The 26895-nt window shown below is 42.0% G+C and overlaps 1 long non-coding RNA gene across 1 annotated transcript in view; it reads right to left on the bottom strand.

Moving 5' to 3' along the window:
• Positions 1–1495: 1495 nt before the first annotated feature.
• The window catches only part of LOC117346903, a 44900-nt gene continuing 19500 nt past the window's right edge, over positions 1496–26895 (bottom strand). Inside the window, exon 2 of the long non-coding RNA XR_004536679.1 lies at positions 1496–1644. This is a non-coding gene — a long non-coding RNA (uncharacterized LOC117346903). The remainder of the gene's footprint in view (positions 1645–26895) is intronic.

Raw genomic sequence — 26895 nt, 5'->3', positions numbered from 1 at the left:
CTGTATTGCAAATCAATCTCACGCATACTGATCGTGGATATCCTGAAAACCTGACGAGAAAAGGGGGTACTCCAGGACCAGTTTGGGAAACACTGCATTACTCCATACACTGTTCCAGTGGTTCAGTCGTCAGGGCACACCCGGCCAGTCAAACTTTCAGAATATCTACAATGACGATGCATGAGATACATCTGAATGCCAAGTTAGCAGTGTATGCAAATCTATCTCATGCATAGTCATTGTGGATATCCTGAACACCCAACTAACTGGGTGTGTCCCAAGGAATTGGATTGAGAAGCACTGCATTATCCAGTTGATCCCAGCCCTCATGGATAGAGGAAATAACATTCTTGGGTGTAGGTGCCACAGGTGATCACAGCTCTCACTCATAGCATTTGGAGACTGCCCCTATCTGAAGCCGCCACTTATTTTTTTGACCCTTATTAATGGCACCGGCATTTATTTCACGTACAAATCAATTTCTGCAGCACAGCTTGGAGTCTCTCTCCTGCTCGGAAATAAAGTTCATGAATTGAAATTTTACTTTGGTAATAATGCATTTTTTAAGGAGATAGTATCCGCTGTATGAAAAGTAAACATCTGATTAGTGTGAAAAGTCCAGTCATTATAAATATGATATAGTTTATTGATTTCTTCTCTGTATCATGTATCTCTTTTTATTAGATGATAACACTGCACACCAGCCTCGTGCTAATTTTTGTTTTGCAGTTATTTGGCTTTGGGAAGCAAACATACTGTACACCAGATTTTACAAACCACAGGAAAACTGGCACGTTATCTAAATATGCTGTTTGCTAAAATGAGATACTTTTATTTACACACGTTTCATAAATGCTTATGATATTGTTTCAATAAATTTCCTGGCATTGAAAACAAACTGTATTTTGAAAGAAGATGATTGAAATTTGATGGGTTAGCCTATCTCAATGGTCATGGAGGCAGTAGAAGGCATTTAATTAAAAGTGATATTTTGCCTCAAGACACATGTCAGAATTATGTTGATCTGTATAACTTTGAAAGATGATCTTGAAGAAGAACCAAAGAGAGAAAATATAAGTTTTATTTGTTCTTAAACTATATTAATTTTTTGTACATTTATGTGTTTCTAAAAGAGGAATTACTCATTCTAGTCCATTTATGAAGCTGCATTAGCATTTTTTAACGCTAGCCATGGTGGTAAAAGTTCCAATGCCCTTTCCATTGCAAATGCAATCAGTGTCTCACTTCCAGCTCACCACACAATTGTTTCCCACGTACTCACCTTTATAGGACCCCCAGGGACCCCTGAAGAAGACTTTTTGTCGAAACACAGACCGTGTTGGGTCCTGTATCCCTAGCGGACTAGGTCCTTTAAGGCTCTTATGTGGATGATTTACTTTTACGTGGATGGAATTATTTTATGTGGATGATTTCAGTGTACCTTTGGAACTTTGACACTTTCAAATAAAGTCCATTTAGGAACATCGTCACTCCACAGAGTTTTCTTTTTGGTTTTCTCTGGATTTTTTTTTTTGTTTTCTCTGGATTTTCTTCTTTGTGGATATTTTGGGGTCAATTCCTTTTGTTTTTTGCCTCAAGACACATGTCAGAATTATGTTGATCTGTATAACTTTGAAAGATGATCTTGAAAAAGAACCAAAGAGAGAAAATATAAGTTTTATTTGTTCTTAAACTATATTAATTTTTTGTACATTTATGTGTTTCTAAAAGAGGAATTACTCATTCTAGTCCATTTATGAAGCCGCATTAGCATTTTTTAACGCTAGCCGCGGTGGTAAAAGTTCCAATGCTCATAGGAATTCCATGAGCGTCAGAGCTTTTACTACTGCGGCCGGTGATAAAAAAAAAAATGCTAATGCGGCTTCATAAATGGGGGGGGGGGTTAAATTGCTATACTATCAGCTATTTGGGGCTTAATATACAATATGGTCTACAGCAGGGCTGCCCAAGTCCGGTCCTCGAGATCTACTGACAGGCCAGGTTTTCTGGATATCCACAATAAACATGCATGAAAGAGATTTGCCTGCACTGCCTTCTTGGTATGCAAATCTCTCTCATGCATGTTTATTGTGGATATCCAGAAAACCTGGCCTGCCAGTAGATCTCGAGGACTAGACTTGGGCAGCCCTGACTTAGGCTATAAGTGGTATATAAATACTAAAAATAAATAAATAAGGGAAAGTATGTGCAAATCTCATGTAATTTATTCATTGCACAATTTAGGCAATAAGTGTCATTTTATTACTAGTTGCCTGCATAAGGTACTTAGGACCAAATTCTATAAATGGCGCCAGTAAAATGAGCGCTGTGTTATTCTATAAATGGCACTTTGACTTGAGTGCTGTTTATAGAATAGTAACCAGGGCAGAAGCAATCTCCAGTCACTCCTGCCCCGGCCATCTCTGCCATCAAAATGGCTGCTGCGACCTTCTGGTGCTGGTGAAGATCGTCACAGCCATTTTGAGAGCGGAGCCGGCACATACAGGAGTGACTCCTGCTGCAGTTAGGCCACTAGACCACCAAGGTTTAAGGTAGGCCTGGATGAAGCTCAAAGGTGGGTCTGGGAGGAGGGCTCTGTCTGGTTGAGGTGGGGGAGAGGAGGGAGGCTCTGTCCAATTGCAGGGGAAGGGAGTAGTTGCTGTTCAGTGAACATAAGAACATAAGAATTGCCGCTGCTGGATCAGACCAGTGGTCCATCATGCCCAGCAGTCCGCTCACGCGGCGGCCCTCTGGTCAAAGACCAGCACCCTAACTGAGACTAACCCTACCAGCACCCGTTCTTGTTCAGCAGCTAGGTGGGGCTAGGTAAGTTTTGGCTTTGGTTGTGGCCGAAAGCAAGTGGTGAATTTCGGCTGCAGATTCTGGTTTCGGTTTGCCTCTATTTTACACTGAGCTCATAAACCAATTTGCATAATTATTCAACTCATTACCTATTTTGCATAGATTTTGTACTTATTTCACTATAGCTAAATGCGCATTAAAAAGTCAGTGACTCATGTAATCAACATAATGGATATTAAAAATACTGTTCGCACACATTAAGACCATGATGAACATCAGTATACTTTAGAACAGGGGTAGGGAACTCCGGTCCTCGAGAGCCATATTCCAGTCGGGTTTTCAGGATTTCCCCAATGAATATGCATTAAAAACAGTGCATGCAAATAGATCTCATGCATATTCTTTGGGGAAATCCTGACAACCCAACTGGAATACGGCTCTCGAGGACCGGAGTTCCCTACCTCTGCTTTAGAATATCGACATCTTAGTAAGATAGGAGAAATGACTGTGTTGCCTCAGTTTGGAGAGTATTAGAAAGGAGAGTGGTTTTTTGATTTGAAGTTGGGTTTCAAGTACTAGAAGCGAGTCAAGTAAAGTATTTCAATGTTTATGCTAGCCTCATAGATAGGGTAGACTTTTCTGTACTGCTTCCTATAAAAAAACACTCCTGCTGTGAACTTACCAGCTGGCTTCAGCTGTCTGATCATTGTCGCAGACTTTTGATTAATTACGTGACAGCATGAAACTAATGCCTTTCTGAGTAATCTCAGTGCCCTAGTGACCTGTCTGACTTCAGTCTATTCACATACAAACAAGCAAGGTGATTTTATAAATTACGCGCCAACCATTATGTGCCAATTGCATGCATAATTCATTAGAATAATGGCCCATAACTTGTATGCTTGTAAATACCAAAATTCCATCTAAGCATATTCTATAAATATACCGGTATGCATACACGTCTTTGGCAGGAACATAAGAACATAAGCATTGCCTCTGCTGGGTCAGACCAGGGGTCCATCGTGCCCGGCAGTCCGCTCCCGCGGCGGCCCCCCAGGTCCATGACCTGAAAGTGTTCCCTACCTAACCTAAAATATCCATACCCTATTCGCTCAATGTCCTGTAAGGTAAACCTCTATCTGTACCCTGTAATCCCCTTCGCTTCCAGGAAGTCATCCAGTCCCTTTTTGAACCCCAGAATTGTACTCTGTCTTATCACCTCTCCGGGAAGCGCGTTCCAGGTGTCCACCACCCTCTGAGTGAAGAAAAACTTCCTTGCATTCGTTATGAATCTGTCTCCTCTCAGTTTTTCTGAATGACCTCTTGTTTTAGTTGTCCCTGCTAGTCTAAAGAATCTGTCCCTCTCCACTTTCTCTATGCCTTTCATGATTTTATAAGTCTCTATCATGTCCCCTCTCAGTCTCCGCTTCTCCAGGGTAAAGAGCCCCAGCCTGTCTAACCGTCCGGCATATGAAAGGTTCTTCATCCCCTTTATCATCCTCGTTGCCCTCCTCTGGACCCTCTCGAGTATTGCCATGTCCTTCTTGAGGTATGGCGACCAGTATTGGACGCAGTATTCCAGATGTGGGCGCACCATTGCTCGATACAGTGGCAGGATAACTTCCTTCGTTCTGGTAGTGATACCTTTTTTGATAATGCCCAACATTCTGTTCACTTTTTTTGAGGCCGCTGCACATTGCGCCGCCGGCTTCATTGTGTTATCCTCCAATACCCCCAGATCTTTTTCTTGGCTGCCTTCCCCGAGTACCCTCCCTCCCATCGTGTAGCTGTACATGGAGTTCCCCTTCCCTATGTGCAAGACCTTACATTTCTCCACATTGAAGCTCATCTGCCATTTTTTTGCCCACTCACTCAGTTTGTTCAGGTCGCTCTGCAGTTCTTTGCATTCCTCAACAGTTCTGACCCTGCTGGAGAGTTTTGTGTCATCCCAGAACTTGATAACTTCGCACTTTGTCCCCGTTTCTAGATCATTAATAAATATATTGAACAGCAGTGGTCCCAGCACTGACCCTTGCGGAACACCACTTGTGACTCCTATCCAGTCAGAGTAGTGCCCCTTTACTCCTACCCTCTGTTTCCTGGCCGCCAGCCAATTTTTGATCCATCTGTGCACGTCCCCTTCCACCCCGTGACTCCACAGTTTCTTCAGTAAGCGTTCATGGGGCACCTTGTCGAAGGCTTTTTGGAAATCTAGATCAGTGGTTCCCAACCCTGTCCTGGAGGAACACCAGGCCAATTGGGTTTTCAAGCTAGCCCTAATGAATATGCATGAAGCAAATTTGCATGCCTATCACTTCCATCATATGCAAATCTCTCTCATGCATATTCATTAGGGCTAGCCTGAAAACCCGATTGGCCTGGTGTTCCTCCAGGACAGGGTTGGGAATCACTGATCTAGATATATAATGTCTACTGGGTCACCTTGGTCCAATTGCTTACTTATCCCCTCAAAGAACTGCAGTAGATTTGTCTGGCATGATCGGCCTTTACAGAAACCATGCTGGGTCAATCTCATCAGATTATTTTTTTCTATATGCTCATTGATACCTTCCCTGATCAGTGATTCGGCCATCTTCCCCGGAACAGAGGTTAAGCTCACCGGTCTGTAGTTTCCCAGGTCGCCTCTCGATCCTTTTTTGAAGATCGGTGTAACATTCGCTATCTTCCAGTCCTCCGGGATTACCCCTGTTCTCAAGGACAGGTTGCAAATATGCTGCAGTAGCTCTGCTGTTTCATCTCTGAGCTCTTTCAGTATTCTCGGGTGGATCCCATCTGGGCCCGGAGCTTTGTCCGTTCTTAATCTATCTATCTGCCTGAGAACGTCTTCGAGGCTTACCTCCATGCATGATAATTTCCCCTCTTGATCTCCCCTGAAGATTTTTTCCGGTTCTGGCACACTGGTTGTGTCCTCTATTGTAAAGACCGACGAGAAGAACTTGTTTAGCCTACCAGCCACTTCTTTTTCCTCTTTCACCACTCCCTTCCGATCACCCTCATCCAGGGGCCCCACCTCCTCCCTCGCTGGCTGTTTCCCTTTCACATATCGGAAAAATGGTTTGAAATTTCTTGCTTCCTTTGCCAGTCTCTCCTCATACTCTTTCTTGGCTTTCCTGACTACTCGGTAACATTCTTTTTGATGCTTCCTGTGCTCTCTCCAGTTTCCTTCAGTTTTATCTTTTTTCCACTTCCGAAATGATTTTTTCTTGTCTCCTATCACTTTCTTTACTTCACTGGTTATCCATGCAGGGTCCCTCGTCTGATTCTTCTTGGAACCTTTCCTAAATCTTGGTATATATAGGTTTTGCGCCTTGTTTACTGTGTCCTTGAATAGGGACCAGGCTTGCTCCACAGTCCGAGTTTCCTTGGAGCTGTTTCTGAGCTTCTTTCTCACCATTTGTCTCATGGCATCATAGTTCCCTTTCTTGAAGTTAAATGTTGTTGTCTTGGTTCTCTTTCCCATAGGTAGTCCTACTTGCACTTTGAACTGAATCATGTTGTGGTCACTGGTTCCTAGTGGTCCCATGACCTCCACATCTTTTGCGGGTCCTTTCAGCCCATTGAGGATCAGATCCAGAATCGCTGATCCTCTCGTTGGTGCCTCGACAAGTTGTTCCATGAAGCAGTCCTGGACTGCTTCCAGGAACTCCATTTCCCTTGCACATTTTGAATTTCCAAGACACCAGTCTATACCAGGATAGTTGAAATCTCCCATAATTATGGTGTTTGGGTTCTTGCATTCCCTTCTCAGCTCGGCTACCATTTCTGTATCCTCAGCTTCAGTTTGCCCAGGTGGACGGTAGAGCAGTCCCATCTTTATCTCGGATCCGTTGCTTCCTGGTACTTTGATCCACAATGACTCCAGTTGGGCATTTATCGCTGCTGTGTCCACAGAGGTTGAGTGAATGGTATCCCTTATGTATAGTGCTATTCCTCCCCCTTTCTGGTAAGTCCTGTCTTTTCGGTAGAGTTTGTATCCTGGCAGTACTATGTCCCATTTGTTTTCCTCGTTCCACCATGTTTCCGTGATCCCTATGATGTCTAGTCTCTCATTATTGGCCATGACTTCTAGTTCCCCCATTTTGTTCTTTAGGCTCCTTGCATTAGTATACATGCAGTTCAACTCCTGGCATTTTCCCTTCCTTTCTATTTTCCCTTGCATTCCATTCTTCATTCTGTCCCCTTCCTGACCTGCCAACTCCTGAGTATTGTCTCTTTTGTCCTCTCTTTGTGGTAGATTCCTATTGCCTTCCCCTTGTGGCGTGTTCCTATTGTCCTTCTCTTGTTCCTTCTCATCATCCAGTCCCATTTTGACTTCCCCTTTCAGCATGCTCATCCTTTCCCCCTCTCGCTTCATCTGACTCCCTTGTTTATTCATAGTCTGTTGCTTGCCACTTGTGTCTTCCCCGTAATCTTTCCCCTCAGTACCCTCACTGGATACTGTTTCCCGAACCGTCGATACCAGGTCGACTGTCGGCTTTCCCCTTCTACTTAGTTTAAAACTTGCTCTATCGCTCTTCTGACGTTATTTGCTAGTTGTCTAGTTCCCGCCTTGCTCAGGTGTAGACTAGAGAATGACACGGTGACGGTTTACCCGCGGCCACCGCATTTAAGCTACACTGTAGACCATCCTTCTTGAAAAGCTTGTTCTTTCCCCAGAACGTTATCCAGTTCCTCACGAAGAGAAATCCCTCTTCCTCACACCATCTTCTCATCCATGCGGAAGGAGAACACATAGGCAGCATCTAACACATGTAAGTTATAACATACTAGAAAGTTGATTAGATTATGCAGTTTGGTTTATCTAGTATATTAGATTTGGTAGATCACAAAGTATTCTTGGAACTGTTGGACTGTTTAGGAATTGTGGGAAAGGTAATAGCCTAGTTTAAAGGGTATTTAACAAGGATCTATAGGGTGAAAAGGTATACCTCTATTTTGATTTCAAATATTTTTATTGAGTTTCCATACCAAATAGAGAAACAAATATTGGAACAGAATCATCAATCTCTATTTTGGATAGTTGGCAGATGACAAGCGGAATTCCTCAAGGTTCTCCATTGTCTCCAATTTTTTTTTTTTAATTAGAGTTTCAATTTTCATATCCAGATAATCATACAAATTAACAGATACAAAGGAAAAAGAATACAATGTAACAAAAATTCAAATAATATAAATATTAATTTGTTCTGTTATTTCAGTCTCCTATTTATGGAGAAGGAGCTACAAAATAATCGGATATCTTTTAATTCTTCAAATATTAATAGGAAAACAGATGTGCTCTTGAGCGCAACCTAGTTTTAATAATTGAGCTACTCTTGAATGTCTGCCGGGGTACTAGCAGTGACTACTTCCTTGCCTAAAATAAATCTAGATAATTGTGAGGATTCGAAAAAGGTATATCTTACCCCTTTATAACCAACCACACATATACAAGGAAATCTGAGTGCCAAAAGTAGCATCCAGTTTTAACACTTGGGATCACAAAAGAAGAAATTGTTTCCTCTTTTGGGGGGGGGGGGAGTTATCTTAGCTACATCTGGGTAAATTCTAATTTTTTGACCCATAAACAATTTGTCTTTACTCTTGAAGAACATCTTTAACAACCAATCCCTATCTGAGTCTACGGCTAATTGAACAAACAATGTAGCTACAGAAATCTGTTCTGAATCTGATTTTTCTAATATATTAGTCAAGTCCAAAATATCAAATGTCGGTGCTTGTTCTGGTTGTTCTTCAGCTGGCTTCTTTTTTCCAAGGGGAAGATAATAAATCTTCAATATTGGTGGGTAAGATGTTTGTGGAACATTTAAAACTTCTGAAAGATACCTCTTAAACATCTCCAATGGTGAAGCAGTTGGTAATTTAGGAAAATTTATTAACCTTAAATTGGATCGCCTTGTGATGTTCTCAAGGATTTCAAGTTTAAAATTCATATTACCATTTTCTTTTATTAGGAGGTGATTTTGAATTTCCCTTGGTCAAGAGATTCCGATTCCAATTTTCCAACTCTATGCTGTAATTTAGATGTTTCTGTAAGTACCCCAAAATATTGAACTGTTAAATTTTGAATCTGAGTTTCCAGCGAGGATTGCATTTCAGATATAGCATCCCAAATTGAGTTCAGATCAATAACTGGAAGGGTTTTTTTTAAAGGAGTAATTTCAAATTTTGGCCTCAAAAAAGTGGGCTGGTCAGAAGTGGGCTAAGGGGGGGGAGTGAACCCAGGAGGAGCCTAAGCAAGATGGAGATTGAGTGAACTTGGCTGAACGCAGTCGTTCCCTTTACCTGCTTTTCTGATGGTTAAGCGTAACTCGAAGACCCGGGTTTTCTCTCTAGAACCCGGGTCAGAAGTGTCTTTGCCAGGACCAATGGATGTGTTTGTCGAGCGGCAACCTAGAGGTGTACTGGATGAGAAGTCCTTGGCAGGAAGCCGGAATCTGTCGGAGAACTCCCAAGCCTCCCTTGAGGCTGCTAGTCTCTCGCTGGAGGAGCGGAGAACATCGGCGCAACCCTCCCCCAGCCGATGTTGTCAGACATGGCAAGCAAAGGAAATGAAGCAGCAACATTCAAGAGCTGCGAAGAGAGTGAAGAACTTGCAGTTCTGCGAGTATTAGCTGCATCAGCTCTACAATCACTGCAGCATGGATCCTTGGAGTCATTACAGGGATGGCAGAAACCTCTGAACCCTCTAGTTCATCGTGTTTCCAAATGTTTTTTTATTACATCTATTAGGTTATACCTTGGAAAGAGCTAACTTCCGAGCATTTATCTATGCTGATGATATTATAGTACTCTTGCTTATTCCAATAACTTTAGAGGAAGCATCGAAAGATGGATGATGGATTTTCAATTGAAATTGAATACAGAAGGGGCTGTTTCTGTTCCCGGAAGGAGTGGTAATCTAACTAAAAGGCACCCCTGCGGCCACCACCCGATCTGAATTGGCATCGGGAGGAGCAGTCCTCTTACCTGACTTAAGCACAAATGATCCGTGGTTTCAGAGAGCTGTTTCTGTTCCCAGAAGGAGTGGTAATCTAACTAACAGGCACCCCTGCAGCCACCACCCAATATGAATCAGCGTCGGGAGGAGAGGTCCTCTTACCTGACATAAACACCAGTGAGCTGTGGACACGTGCCCGAGGCTGTGGCTAAAGGGATGTGGTCAAAGGGACATGACACACCCCTTATGAGCCTTTTCGGAGACCTGAGGATCGAGAAGCAGGATGATATTACTTTGAGAAATGGGTAAGAGAAAAGCGAAGATTATTTCATCGTCAGTGCCAGCAATGAGTCTGATGGACCGTCATCTTTATCCCATCTCTCTAGAATCATCTGAGGCTAAAATAAATTTATTACTTCAATCTGCTTCACTCTCATTGGGTGAACCTTCACCACCTATCCAACCTGCTTTGAACTCTTTAGTGAGATCTGATTCAACTCCCAAAGAAGGATTAGAATTTGGAAACATATAAGACTTAGGAAATATTTTATAGAATATCATTTTTGACTATTAGTACAATTCCTGTTCTTATCTCCTGTAGACTACTGTAATGTCATCTACCTAGACTGCCCAAAATTATAAACATTGCAAAATACAGCAGTTCTGTTAATCTTTTCTTTATCAAATTTACCATATTTGATGCTAGAATTCATTTTAAATTTTACTCTCAACTATTGAAGATTTGTCATTGGGAAGTGTCAGTATATATGCTGTCTCTGTTTAACTGGAATAAACCCACTAAATATGATTTGAGAGTAAACTCTCATTTTGGGTTTTGAATAGTAAGAGAGAAAAAATATATTTTAAAATAGTAACACAGTAGATGACAGCAGATAAAGACCTGAATGGTCCAACCAGTCTGCCCAACCTTACCCACTCTTTAAATTACTGATTCAATTAAATTTTTTATTTTTTTTTTTGGTCTTCTTAACTATTTCTGGGCAAGAATCCAAACCTCTGCCCGGTACTGTGCTTAGGTTCCATCTAATGAAGTCTGAAGCAGTAAAATTGTGGCAAGAACTGCAGGTTATATTAAAAATATTTTTAACTATAGAGTGTTTAGAAGAGAATTAAAAACTTATCTTTTAAGAAATATATATTGAGAAATTGAAACTGAGAGCGGACACACGGAGGCAGAGTGAACTACAAGCAATAAACGGTTGGCTCAGGAGATGGTGTGAGGAGGAGGGTTTCCTTTTTGTTCGGAACTGGACAACTTTCTTGGGAAAGAATAAACTCTACAGGAGAGACGGACTGCACCTGAGCACGACTGGGACGAGGATGCTGGCACGCAACGTCCAGAGCGTCATAGACTTGGCTTTAAACTGAGGAAGAGGGGAAAGCCGACAGTCAATCTGACACATCGGACAAATGTATCAAATAAGGATACTGAGTAAGGACATTGTAAAAGAGGGCACAGGACTGAGTGGAAATTTTTGGAAAAAGGACCTAAGGAAGCAATACAAGGGCCCAGGGCCAGGGGCATTTAGCAAGGACATTGTAAAAAAGGGATCGGGACTGAGTGGGAATTTTTGGGAAAAGGACCTAAGGACGCAATGCAGAGGACCAGGGCCAAGGATATTAAACAAGAGCACTGTAAAAGAGGGCTCAGGACTGATTTGGAATTTTTGGAAAAAGGACCTAAGGATAGATCGCAGGAGTCTAGGGCACAAATGTCATTGGTAAGCAGGACTAAAAGAGAACAACGGATCCCAGAGGGACAACCAAAAATGGGGAAACAGGCTGAGGACAAAACAGATACACCACAGGAGGAGGATGACCGAGACGAGGCTTGGGGACTAGCAACTTACGAGGAGGACGCCAGGAGTGACAAACCACGAGGAAAACCAGCAAGAAAGGCGAACAACCGGGACTTACATTGCTTGTACACTAACGCTAGGAGCCTAGGGGCTAAAATGGGAGAGCTGGAAGTATTAGCCAGCAAAAAGGGCCTAGACATAATTGGAGTCACAGAAACGTGGTGGACTGATGACAATAAATGGAATGTGGCCTTACCAGGGTTCAAACTCTACAGGAGAGATAGGTCACACAAAAAGAGTGGAGGAATAGCGCTATATATAAAAGATTCCATACCTTCAACCAGGATGGAAACAACAGTAAGGGCGGATGACTTGGAATCATTATGGGTTAAGCTACCAGGAGGAGCAGGAACAGACATAAAATTGGGTCTGTACTATCGCCCACCTGGACAATCGGAAGAAATCGACCAGGACCTGGAGGCCGAACTGAGGCAATTATGCAAAAAGCAGAAGTGTGGTGGAGATAGGGGACTTCAACTACCGGGAATAGACTGGAGCATCGGGCACTCAAACTGTACGAGGGAGACCAAATTCCTGGAGGTCACGAGGGACTGTTTCATGGAACAGCTGGTCACGGAACCAACACGGGGAGATGCCACTCTTGACCTAATCTTCAATGGACTAGGGGGACCCGCTAAGGAGGTGGCAGAACTAGCCCCACTAGGAAACAGCGATCACAACACGATCCAGTACAGGCTAGAAATTGGACCATCAAAGGTGAAAAGAACCACAACGACGGCACTCAACTTCAAAAAAGGGAATTATGATGCCATGAGGAAAATGGTGGGAAAGAAACTCAACGATACCGCAAGGAAGATAGAGTCCATAGAAAAAGCCTGGACCCTACTCAAGGGCATGGTGCACGAAGCACAGAACCTGTGCATCCCCTAGTTCAGGAAAGGGTGCAAGAAAAACAGAACAAAAAACCCAGTGTGGATAATAAATGCAGTGAAAAAGGCGATAAGCGATAAGAAGGCATCATTCAAAAAATGGAAAAAGGACCAGACAGAAGACAACCAAAAGGACCATAAAAGACACCAAAAGGAGTGTCACCGAGTGGTTAGGAAAGCAAAAAGAGAATATGAAGAAAGACTGGCAAGGGAGGCAACAAACTTCAAATCATTCTTCAGGTACGTCAAGGGGAAGCAACCAGCTAGGGAGGAAGTAGGACCCTTGGATGATGGGGACAGAAAGGGAGTGGTAAAAGAGGAAAAGGAGATAGCGGACAGGTTAAATGAGTTCTTCACGTCAGTCTTCACAAGGGAGGACACAACCAACATTCCGGAACCCGAGGAGATCGGAAAAGGAGATCAGGATGAAAATCTGGTCCAACTAGAGGTGAGCAAGGTGGATGTCCTCAGGCAGATAGACAGGCTAAAGTGCGACAAATCGCCAGGTCCGGACGGCATTCACCCAAGGGTACTCAAGGAACTAAGGAACGAAATAGCTGAGCCACTTCGATAAATATGCAACCTATCCCTAAAAACTGGAGAGATTCCGGAGGACTGGAAAATAGCAAATGTCACGCCCATCTTCAAGAAAGGCTCAAGGGGAGACCCAGGAAACTACAGGCCGGTGAGCTTGACCTCGGTCCCGGGAAAAATGATGGAAGCGCTGATTAAAGACAGCATCTGGGAACACATCGAAAACAATGGGCAGCTAAAGTCGAGCCAACATGGCTTCTGCAAGGGCAGGTCATGCCTCACGAACTTATTATACTTCTTTGAGGGGGTAAACAGCCAGGTGGATAGAGGGGACTCCATAGACATCATTTACCTTGACTTCCAAAAAGCCTTCGACAAGGTACCACACGAAAGACTGCTAAGGGAGCTATGGAATCACGGGGTGCAAGGGGAGGTCCACCGATGGATCAAAAACTGGTTGGCGGACAGGAAACAGAGGGTTGGAGTAAAGGGCCATTACTCAGATTGGCAATGGGTCACGAGTGGAGTTCCACAGGGGTCGGTGCTGGGACCGCTCCTGTTCAATATATTTATTAATGACCTGGAGGCGGGAACAAAATGTGAGGTTATTAAATTTGCAGATGACACTAAACTATACAGCAGGGTCAAAACCATGGAGGACTGCGAAGACCTCCAAAAAGATCTGACAACGCTGGAAGAGTGGGCCAAAAAGTGGCAAATGAGCTTCAACATAGGGAAATGCAAGGTCATGCATGTTGGGAAAAAGAACCCGATGTTCACTTACAAATTGGGGGGATAACCGCCATGGGTGAGCATCCTTGAAAGAGATCTGGGAGTGATGGTGGACACAACATTGAAGGCGTCGGCGCAGTGCGCCACAGCCTCAAGGAGAGCAAACAAAATGTTGGGTATCATTAAGAAAGGTATCATGACTAGGACAAAGGAAGTCATCCTGCCACTGTATCGTGCAATGGTGCGCCCGCACCTGGAGTACTGTGTCCAGTACTGGTCGCCGTACCTCAAGAAAGACATGGCGGTACTTGAGAGAGTCCAGAGAAGAGCAACTAAGCTAATAAAGGGTATGGGGGACCTCTCATATACTGACAGACTGAAAAAGCTGAGGCTTTTCTCCCTGGAAAAGTGACGACTCAGGGGAGACATGATAGAAACCTTCAAGATCATGAAGGGCATAGAAAAAGTGGACAGGGACAGATTTTTCAAACTAAGGGGACCCACAAGTACTAGGGGGCACTCAGAGAAATTGAAAGGGGAAAGGTTTAGAACAAACGCCAGGAAGTTCTTTTTCACCCAGAGGGTGGTGGATACATGGAACGCGCTACCGGAGGATGTGATAATCAGGAGCACGCTACAGGGCTTCAAAGAAGGTCTGGACAGGTACCTGGAGGACAAAGGGATTGAGGGGTACAGATAGGAGTAGAGGTAAGGTTATAGGGACAGGATTAGAGGTAAATTATAAAATTAGTCAGAGACCACTGTTCAGGCAGTGGGTCTGATGGGCCGCCGCGGGAGCGGACCGCTGGGCGAGATGGACCTCTGGTCTGCCTCAGCGGAGGCAACTTCTTATGTTCTTATGTTCTTAAAATATTGTTATTCTGGAAAATGACTCCATATCTTGTTTGTAAGCCATTATGAACTATATAATGGTATTGGTGGTATATAAATAAAGATTGCATTGTATGTTAGAAACAGAAGCTGTAACCTGAGCAACAGCTATGGTGACACGATGTTTCCCAGCCATAGTGTGGATGCAGAAGTACTTGCACCTTTTCCTAAGTTTGAATGCCAGCAGGTAAGATATTCCAAAATGGAGTTTTTCTTCCAGTTAGCAGATCTTCACTCAGCACCTCTTCAGGAGCATATTTCTATTCTTCTCCACTCATTATACTGATTACCCATCATTTGGCTATCACATTTGAAGTAATTCATTGTGGGATTAGTGTTGATACTCCTACATGTATATATTAGATTGAGATCAATTGGTTATATAAACTGAATATTCCTTTAATATGCCAGATGAGTCTTAGGCATGAACCTTCACAGTCATCTGTCCATCCCAGTGGAAACTCTTACCTAACAAGCTGAGAATGGAGGCAATATTTTCCACTCTTACAAAAAGTCATATGATACTTTTCAGCAAGTTTTTCATCATCTATCTTAAATCCAGTGGCGTAGTGGCACCCCTCCCCGGCCCTCTTCCCCACCCCCTACCGCAGGAGCACCCCTTCCTTTTCCCCGTACCTTTTTAACTTTTTTGGCATGAGGAACATGCCCGCGTCGGCTCACCCTTTGACGGCACTGTAGGGATATGTAGATCAACTGTTGAATCATTAGATCATAAGATCTACTGATTAGATCATTATATCATTAGATATGTAGATCAACTGTAAATACTGTAAATACAACAAAGGGAATCCAAGTATTACTGCTAGTAATCACCCTTTCATATACAGGAGGCCTGCTCTTATGTGGAATGGTAAACCCTAGAAGTAGTACTGCAAGACTTCCACTAGAGGTCATGGTGCTACTTTAGACACTGGAGCTGGGTGAAGCAGCAGTGGGGACCACTCCTGCCCTCTGCCCTTAGACTACCAGAATTACCCCCAGGTACAACTCAAAAGTTGGGTGGAGGGTCCAGTGCTGCCCGGGGGAGGGGGGTGAGAGAGAGGGGAATGTTTGTCACTGCAGGGAAGGACTTGCCATTAGGCAGAGGAGTTTCAAGGGGGATTAGAGGATCTATTACTTAGGGGAATGGATTGGGCCCCACCCCCATCCCGGTTCTGATTGAAGAGTCTGAAGTTTGAACCAGGGGGAAGAATTTCAACAGCTCTGTGATTGTACAAGATACACATGTAAGTTGGCAAAATGGGTGCCTTACACACACATATGTGCCACAGTGTACAGATATAGGTTATTTTGCAACCTACATGTGTAAGTGGTGGCACTTATCTGTAAGATCTGATGCTTTCTCCTTGTATTTCCCTCATGTTTCTAAAATTCATCCTCCCTCTGTACATATAAGTAGAATGTGCTTGACATATACATGTGGTGCCTCATCTACATGTGTTGTTCTGGGAGCAGAGATATGAAAATTTTAAGTGGCGCCAACTTGTACACGTGCTCTCTTGCCTTTCTAAAAATATGGCTAATATCTACATGCTGTTACCTCCACATGTACTTTAGGGATAGACAAACTATATAAAACATGCCAGGAAGTTGTGACTTCTAGGGAGACACTTGAGATAGTATTTACCTTGGTGCTAGATAGGGATATAGTATTTTCCAATGAGGTAATATTTGATGGTCAATAGATCAGGGTATTGCCAGATATTTTGAATGCTGCACAATTAAATAGGAAGGGATTTCTCAGACTGTGCCTGCTGATTATTTCAACTCAATAAGAGTTGTTTCTATAATTTCCCTTAATGCATTCTTAACTGCCAGAACAATAATTTTCTCTTTTATGAGCCAGACCAACTGGAGGATTTTCTTAGAGATAAGATGCCCGGCGCGCCTCCTTTCCCACACAAAGTACACAGGTCGATCATCAAAAGCACTTATGCATTCAGTATTCGGTGCTAACCACATCAAAGTGCTTTTTTAAAAAATTTCCTGCCTGTGAACATGTACATTTTTTGAATGGACAAGTCAATGTACAATCAAAACGTATCAGCTTAGCAAAAGGAAGGGCCAAGGGAGTAACAGGGAGGGAAACAAAATTTTACTATATAGGGCCTGATTCTATACATGAAGCCTAAAAAATTGGCAGCAACTAGTGCGGTGCTAAATCTGATTGCACGGTCTGTATATGGCTATTTGAGGGAGGATAGGGTGAAGAGGGCTTCAATGGCTGGGAGGGTGTAGATGGGCTGGAGTAGGTTTTGACGGAGATTTCAGCAGTTGGAACCCAAACACAGTAGCGGGTAGAGCTTTGGATTCTTGCCCAGAAATAGCTAAAAAGAAAAAAATTAAGAAATTTAAATTGAATCAGGTTGGGCAGACTGGATGGACCACTCGGGTCTTTATCTGCCATCATCTACTATGTTACTATGGTAACTCAGTGGCGTATGCTAGGGCTATTATGTTATAACCTGCATGTGTAACTGCCTAGCATGCCTTTGCCAGGTCTACATCCTCACTGAAGTGCGTTCCGCAATTTGAAAATGCAATTTATAGAATACTAGCTAAGGGCAGTTATGCACATACCGCCAATTACTGCCAATTAACAGCATTTGCAGCCAATAATTGGTTAAGACCAATTATTATCTAATTATTAAATTCAGTTATGCACATAACTGACCCTATTCTGTAAGCTGCATGTACAAATTTGCATGTTAGTTGAAAATATGGGCATACAATTTTATAGAATTAGGGGGATAATGAGGGTGGAGGTAGTGGATATGAAAACTATCTGAATTCAAGAAAGCTTGGGACAAGTACATCGGATCTCTAAGGTAAACGAAGGGATAGTAGATAGCGTGGATGGGCAGAATGGATAGACCATATGGTTTTTATCTGCCTTCATCTACTATGTTACTATGTTATGTTACTATGATTCTATGAAAGTTATGTGCAACTTATAGAATCATGCTTAGCTCATGCGTCATAACTTTTGTAGGCGCACTCATCTAAGCCAAGGAAAACCTGGCCTAAAACGCCTGCACTTACGTTGCACGCATGTCAGCACATAAGCTATAAACTTGCACGTAACTTATAAGAACACCCTGCCCCTAACCACCCCCCCCCCCCACCCCATTTTAGATTTGCGCACTGGACATGAGGCGTAACACTTTGCGCTATGTACCCAACAAGTTATGTGCATAACTTTTAATTAATGCCAATTAGCATCAATTATGAGGTAATAATTATGGATTATAGGTGCCAATTAGGCCTATTAATCAAGTTGTGTTTATACATCGGCTGCATGCACAACTTTAGATGTCATTTACACAGTGGCGTGACAAGGTAGGTTGGTGTCTGGGGTGGTGGCATCCAGAATCTCCATGCCGTGCACCAACATACCCACACACGCATACACACTTTTCCCAGCTGCTTGGGCACCCCCTCATTCTTCCACACTGCTTAGGCACTCCCCCCCCCCCAACTCTTCCCTGCCACTTGAGTGCCTCCGCCCCTGTGTATCTCGCAAAATGTTCCCCGGCATGAGCAGAATCTTCCACCCACTGCTTGCACTGGCGTCAGCTCCCTTCTGATGTCACATCCTGGCCCCACAACCAGGAACTGACGTCAGAAGGGAGCCAATACCATTGCGAAGAGCAAGTAGAAGATGCTGCTCGAGCATCAGAACATAAGAATTGCCACTGCTGGCTTCCCCCCTAGCCTCCCGGTCTTAGTTTCAGCTAATTACCGTAGCCTGCAGAGAGGATTGCCAGTGCTGTAACATTCCTTGCAGGTTGCCATCGGCCTCCGCAGCAAGTTCCCTCTGCCGCAGTCCCGCCCCTCCTCTGATGTCAGGGGCAGGATTGCAGCAGAGGGAGCATGATGCTGAGGACAACGGCAGCCTGCAAGGCACTGGCAATACTCTCTGCAGGCTGCGGTAATTATCTGAAGGTAAGAGCTGGAGGGCAGGGGGGAAGCCGGAGGACGCTGCAAAGAGCAGGCAGCACTGGTACAGACCACGGGCCACAAAATAGTACTTGGTGGGCTGCATGTGGCCCCTGGGCCACGAGTTTGAGACCACTGATTTAGGAGTACACCTACTAATTATTTCTAGAGCGCTACCAGACGTACCCAGCGCTGTACAGAGTCACAAAGGAGACAGTCCCTGTTTGGAAGAGCTTACAATCTAAACAGACAAGACTGACAAACAGGATGCCAGGAAGGGTATACAGTTAGAGGGGGTGGTTAATCTGCCAGCTAGGGTGGTGAGCAGTGGGCGGAGGGAATATCATGCAAACATACCTAACTTAAAACAAATACGTTACCTAACGAGAACTACAGAGATCATCTGCGCACGGATAGGGCTGCTGAGTATTGGATAAATCTTCCACTTATCTTTCTAGTGACTGCGTTTTTGAATGGTCCCATCATTTTGGACTTTATATGTGCTGGATGAAGCTCTGTGATAGCTAATAAATCTGAGGGGTTTTATTAATGAGCTTTGAACTAGATGTCCATTTGCTATGTTTCTTATGTTTGTTCCCTCATTTCTGTTTTGATCTACAGATCCACTTGTGTATTTGTGGACTTGAATCTCATAACTACCCCCCCACCCCTTTTACAAAACCATAGTGCCAGTCTGCAATAACAGCTCCGATGCTCATAGAATTCCTAAGAACATCGGAGCTGTTCCTGCCGCTAAAAAACACTTTATAGTTTTGTAAAAGAGGGGGGGGGGGTGACCATGTTTTTATTCATTTTGTTTTTATGCTCCATCCCATATCGTGATAACACGTCTTTGTTATCCACTCCATTGTATCAGAATACTTAACTAATAAAGAAAAGGGTTTAAAAAAAAAATGATCAGTAATCTGGGATTTTTTTTTTTTTTTATCTACCACTATCTCTTCTGTTATAAGTGTTTGTCTTCTTTCCGAGAAAACAGGAACAGCAGATAACCAAATCCAATCTTTAAATAAGTCTTCATTTGTTGTTTACATTTTAAATTATTTACACTTAATTATATAATATTTAAGCCTTCCCAAATTAGAGTTAATGTAGTTAGCTAAATTACATTGGAAGCACTATTTTCATACGGCAACCTGATTATTTATTCCATGGCTGTCCTACTTCTTTGTCCCCAGGGCACTGTGACTGTGTTGCAACTCTGGCACACACTCTGGGAGTGTCAGTATAAGAATATGTGGTACGCTATTATTTTTAGTTAGCAAATTACTTATTCTCTTCACTTGAAGGTTATTAGCCCTGTGCTGTTTTAAAACTGTACTGCTTCACCCCCTTTCTTGCTAATGTTCTGTTTTAAAAATTGCTTCTTGGGCTGTGTATACCTTTAAGCATACTAGAATAGGTTTAACATCTGCAATGCCCTATATCACGGCCTAAGACCAATAAGATCCGCAGCGCCTTCAACTTACACAAAATCACATCGATAAAACTCATTACAAAATCTCACAATTGCAACCATATAACCCCTCTACCAATAACACACCGACCCACGTTTAAAATCCTGCTCTTAGCTTTCGAGATCAAGCAATCCCCATACTCCTCTCTACCTCCAACGATTACTTAAACCATATGCTCCACTCCGTACACTGTGCTCCACCCAGCAGACCGTTTTTATAGTGCCCAAAACACACAAATAACATCATACCACCACACACCAAATCATTTTCTCAGTTACTACACTGTCCCTCTGGAACGCTTTACCGTCATATTTACGCATAAAATCATCCCTTAACAAATGTAAAACTGAATTTAAAATATTCCTAATCCCTATATAATATAATGCATATGATTATGCTTATCCCTATATAATGCATATGATTAAAACCCCTTAACGTTTCAACCCCTTAGGGCTTCTTTTTATATATATATATATATGGTACTGCGGATCTGTGACATCATTCCCTGTCTTTCCTTCCCCCTCCCACTTTCTTATCAAATATGCTCACTGCTGACAAAGATTTGAAGAGTTGGGTGGATGGAGAAGCGGAGAGGTGCTGGCACTCCCACCAAAACCCCCTGCCCCCCTCACGACGCTCCTGCGAGCCTATTCTTCTGCGCCTAAATATGAGCCTTGCAATATTTCCATGTGCTTGTAGTATTTCTGAGACTCTTATTTAGGCACTGAAGAATAAACTCCAATGTGAGCTGACACTGCCATTTTTGGCTGGACACGCACACAAGAGCCGCACATCCTGCAAAACCTTTATGTGCATGTGGCAGGTATGTTCCTCCCCCTCCCCCCCACCCATGTTTCCATTTAATAATACAATTTAACTACATATAAAATTTAAATATGGTTTGTTTCAAGAATCGCAACACTATCTGTGTGTGTGTTGCTGTTATGTTGTAGCCATTTGCGAGCGGCTTTGAGAATTGGCCCCCCTGTGTTTGCTCCAGTCAGTGGGTAGGAGCCTTCGTGCCCGTTAAATCCCATTTGAATATCAACCCTAAGATGAATGAGAATGAGAATGAAATGCTTAATTTAACATTTCTCAATTTTTATTTTTTTTTTATACTGGCGTCTTCGGTTCCGTTGTCCTATGAGGTGGTAATCTGTGGGACATTGTTTTCAACTAAACCTCCATTAGAAAGGTATGAAAGCAGACTCTTTATCATTATGACTGGAATAGCCATGCAAATGGTTACCAAGAACTGGAAAAATTGGGATAGACCTAATTTTTCCTTTTGGTGGGAAACTTTATGTTTATGTTATAAATATGAAAAAATGAATTCAGAAATATTGTGTCATAATAAACTATTGAAATTAACATTGATGAATTTTGTTAACTCTGTTTAATTGAATTATGCCTTTATTTTTTATTTTTTTTCTGATTTGCACTTCCAGGAAGGGTAGGAGGGAGGGAGGGGGGTAGTATATTTAGCAATATTCATTGATCAAATACAAGTGATCAAATACAAGTTTAGGATATTAATTGTATGTATAATTTAAAGCACTTTGTCTTTGTTCTCAAATTAGGGTGGGAGGGAGAGGGGGAAAATATTTTGTAGTATTCTTTGATCGATTGTAAGTGCTCTCTTTGATGTTAATTGTATGTATCATTTAATGCACTGTTCTCGACTTGAAAATTAATTTAAAAAATTTTTTTTTTAAAAACCACATTTCTCAATTTTCCCACGGAAGCCTTAGTTCCTCCAGGTGATATCTACAGAAGTAGTACAGAAACATCCGCCTCCAGATCCAATATACTCTTCACTAGGAGGTTTTAACTTCCATCTGCCAGCCATGGTAAACAAGGGAGAGATGTTTGGGTGAAAATTTAGAATTTCCTGAGGAAAGTCTTCTATGACTAAATTGTTCGCAGACAGATGCTGTGGCAATATATTCCTTAGAAACAAAGTTTAAACCCTCAAAAGATTCTTTCATTTAGAATAGCAAAATTTCTGTTCTTCCAGATATTTCCAAAGTGTCCCATGGAAGATGACAGATGTTTGTCTTCAAGAGACAGAATCTCATTTCTTTGGGAATAATCTTTGTAGTGCTGTTCCCTTGTTTGTGTGCAGAGAAATGCTAGGATACAATAATATACATTTTTATGATTTCAGTGCAGCTGCAAAATTTTTTAGATGACAGCTTAGTTTCTTTATAGTTTTCCTATAAATGTTCTAAGGCAGTGGTTCCCAACCCTGTCCTGGAGGACCACCAGGCCAATCAGGTTTTCAGGATAGCCCTAATGAATATGCATGGAGCAGATTTGCATGCCTCTCACTTCCATTATATGCAAATCTCTCTCATGCATATTCATTAGGGCTAGCCTGAAAACCCAAATGGCCTGGTGGTCCTCCAGGACAGGATTGGGAACCACTGTTCTAAGGCATGGGGTTTTCTGATGTGGATGTATAATGGGCCACTGAAAAGTTCTCAGCCCAGCCAAGAAGAAAATGATGATTGAAAATTTACAAGTTATTCCACACTTTTCATCACCTGTCGCAGAGCCTGCCTTTAGGGGTTAGCGGTAGTCAGCCAGAGATTAAAGTGAGCCTAGGACGGGTGGGAAGAGTTTGCCTGAATGTGAGCACAGAAGCCATTGCTGTTGGGGAGGGATAGATAGGAAACCCCTGTTTCATTTGTTTTTTTCTTTGCATCTAGTTAGCCCCCTTTCTTCTGTCAGATCTGAGGACATGGACGCCGAGGATCTTGGTACCCAACACAAGAAAGCTGCAACATTTCCAGAGACTTTCTTAGACTGGTAACATTGTGTGCACACCTACTTACTACAGTAGGCCTCATTTATGCACATGACACGCCTCAGACTTGAGTATTCGAAGTAGCGGTAAGCGTGTCAAACTGATTGCAGATTATAGAAATTAATCAGGCCATTGAACTGTTGTCAATTCAGAGGGGTAACCTGTAACATCCTTTTGCTTCTATAATTTACGCTATTGTATTAACATTCTTGCATTATCTAATTGTACCAATTGATACCTATTTGAAGAGCTTACCCGCTCTTCTCCTATTGTTATCTTATAATTTCTTTTCCTGTCAAATCCTTTGGTTGTGTGGAGTTATTTGGGAACCCTGCTAGGTACCGTGATGCTTGCACTAAATTAAATCTAGAGGTAGTTATACCACTTCACCAACCTGTTTTTATCCAATAGGACCTAGTTAGTAATGCATGTTAAGTTTCAAGTTTCAAGTTTATTAGGTTTTAATATACTGACCATCAAATAGATATCTGGCCGGTTTACATTACAATAAAAAATATAGATGAGAAAGAGGAGTTATTATATTCAATATTTAGAAGTACAAACAGTGTATGTTAAAACATAAACAAGACAAACTTGATTGTGAGGGAAGAGGTTTGTGGAAGGGTAAAGTTACATTGTTAAGAGAAAAGGGAGAAAGAGGGAATGGGAAAAAAAAACATTTGGGTAGGGAAAAAGTCTTTTAGGAATAATTTTTGAAGGTTAAATAATTGAAAATAACAGAGAAAGAGTTAGCGCACAGTAGTAGGTCTAGTTGATATCTTTTAACGTTATATTTATAATTTTTCAACAATAGATGTCAAGAATGACCTGAAATAAAATATAAATCAAATGTTAATTGCAGGACTACTAGCTAAAGTGGAGAAGTGGCCTAATAGAACAGTGGACTTGATGTGTACTGTTCAAATCCCGCTACTACTTTTCATGATTTTGGGCAAGTCACTTACACCCACACCCCCCTTTTAAAAAACCGCAAAAGTAGTTTTTAGCGCAGGCCGGCCTGCTGAATGCTCTGTGCTGCTCCTTACACTCATAGAGTTCCTATGAGCATCGGGAGCATTCAGTGCTAAAAACCACTTCCGCGGTTTTGTAAAAAGTGTGTGTTGGGGGGGGGGATTCATTCTCAATCTACTCACATACAAAATTAGCTTGTGAGCTCTCCGGGGACAGGGAAATACTTAGGTTACCTGAGGAAAATGTGTGAGCCAGAGCCAAACCCAAATGCTAAATAAATAGCACATGTTAATACTTACTACTACTACTACTATTAATCATTTCTATAGCGCTACCAGACATATTCAGCGCTGTACAGAGTCATAAATGAGACAGTCCCTGTTCGAAGGAGTTTGCAATCTATATTTCTGAGCATAGTTGAAATAATGTTTTCCAGTGCTATCTAATTCAGTCAAGCAACCTCAAAGTTATGAGAAACTTGCAGGCTTCCGTTTTTCCCTTTGTTTTAGGAATACTTGGTTACCTAATTGAATGCTGCTTTGGATAGTTCATTGGTCAGCAGCAATGTTGACCTGGTGGATCCTTTTAAGCTTCACTTTCTCTGAAAAATAAGTTTCATTTGTTAACTTTACCAAAACACTCAGATAGCCCTGTTTGGCCAGCTAACTGGTTTCATGCAAAAAGCTGGATCCAAAACAAACCACTTCTCTAACCAAGCAAATGTGCTCATAAATCCCTCTGAAACTACAGGACATCCCTGACTTCTCTTACTAGTGGTTCACCTCAGTCTGGGTGGAGGAGGGTTCCTGGAACATAATACTGATCCAGCTTTAGGGAAATATAAAAAATAAAGGATTGTGCTATATTTCCGTTAAGAAGGGGTGCTGTTTCATTGCCCATATATTATGAATTTTTGGAAATCAATTTGGGACCAAATTAATAATTTATTAGATAACCCAGAGGCATTATCTTATGATACTGTGATATTTGGTATGGAAATGAGAGCAAAATGTCAGATTTCTGCTAACAACAATAAATTACTACTAATAATGACTGGGGTTGCCATTCAGCAAATTACATATAATTGGAAGGATTGGAGGAGATTAAATTATAACTTTTGGTGGAATTCTTTATGCCATATCTATAAAATGGAAAGATTTATTGCTTTACAAAGGGAATACTTTAAGAAGTTTCAGGATGTGTGGAAACCATTAACAAAATATTGTAAGGATTAAGTAAAATTATTTCCCTTTTAATTATCAGTTCAGGATATAGGGAGGGGGGTATTTTTATTATTACATATATTATATAATAATAGAAGATATGGATGGGAGGGATGGGAAAGGGGAAGGGATAAAAATTTATATAATGTACCAATGATTGTTTATAAGTGATATATTTATTGTTACTGTGAATGAATATATTTTACACTTAATGTAATTTTGAAAATGAATAAAAAATATTAAAAAAAAAAGAAGGGGTGCTGAAAAGTTCTCTACCCACTGACTTCCTAAATTCTGAGTGTTATTTTGCACTGTAGCTGAAAAGAGTACTCCTTTTTCGAAGGTGCACCGTTTTAGCGCGCACTATAGCGCACACTAGCCGAAAAACGACTGCCTGGCGTTAGGGCCCTAACACACCTTCGTAAAAGAAGTCCTATGTTTTGATATTGTTTCAGATCACTGATTGAACCATATCCGCATCATTCTCTTGGTTAGGGTGAGAACTTTTCAGCACCCCCCATGTACAACCCATTCGCTGATAACGGTGGCTGCATGTCACACTTGTTATTTCTCTTTTATCTTCTCTCTCCAACACTCTTTCAGGCAATATAAAATGATCATTTTGTTGAGGACACCTCCAGAGTTTAACATATCATCACCTGTCTTCTGCCAGCAAAGGTGCATAACTATTACTTTATCCTGTCAGCCTTTACTTTATTCCCCACAGAGCTTCAATGTATCATCACCAAGAGCCAGTTACATTAAGGTGATTATAATTATGTTTATGATTATATCTTGTCTGTTAAGTATCTGTATTTCAGATTCCTCCTTTAAATGTTAATGGAAAAATAAACTGAAGGCCACTACAAAGTATATACGGTACTTATATATCTTTTCTGCTGCCTCATACCATGCAGAAGCTATATCAAATAATATGTTAGGGACAAAAACAGCTTTTAAGCTGAGGTTCCACAGGTTAAATAGATCCTAAGGTAAATTTTCCTGCTGCAAAATAATACAGATTAGTAAACAGCTCTCTTAGGGCCCCATAATGCCAGACTTTTTATGCCTAAATTTTAGTGCCCTTTACGGAATGCCCTTAGTGTGTGATATCATATGTTAACTGTTTACCGCTCTGCGTTATCTGCTGTGTTAGCACAACCTTAGGAGATTGTTAACCTGCAATGCTGTTAACCTGCATTAACCCCCTCTTTTACGAACACATAGCGTGGGTTTTAGCGCCGCCGGTGGCAGTAACTGCTCCGATGCTCATAGAACAGTTACCACCACTGCCGGCGCCAAAACCCGCACCATGCGTTCGTAAAAGAGGGGGGTAAGAGCTTTGTCGCTATGCTAAAAGCCTACTTCTTCGAGGCTGATTTCAACTCCTAACTCACGCTCACCATACGATACCTATATCCATCCTATCATTCTCTCTGCAAGAAACTCCCCAATCCCTCGATGTCCTGTCTGTCCAAATTAGATTGTAAGCTCTTCTGAGCAGGGACCGTGTGCTACATGTTAAATCTACAGCGCTGCATATGCCTGTCAGCGCTATAGAAATGATAAATAGTAACAGTGGTAATGGTAGTAGTAGTGTGGTCTTTATCTGCCTTTGGTTTTCTCTGTTTGTCTATTAAAGTTTAATGGTGGCTATGCTGCTGAATATTGACCCCACAATATTTTTGTAAAGAGTATTATAAAAGAGAGTGAGCCTGTGAGTGACAGTGTGCTTTCTGAAGGTTACCTATGGTGATATACAA

Source organism: Geotrypetes seraphini, chromosome 12, assembly GCF_902459505.1.
Source record: "Geotrypetes seraphini chromosome 12, aGeoSer1.1, whole genome shotgun sequence".
In the NCBI taxonomy this organism is placed as follows: Eukaryota; Metazoa; Chordata; class Amphibia; order Gymnophiona; family Dermophiidae; genus Geotrypetes; species Geotrypetes seraphini.
Note: the sequence above shows the minus strand (reverse complement) of the source record. Positions and strands in the feature narration are given on the sequence as shown.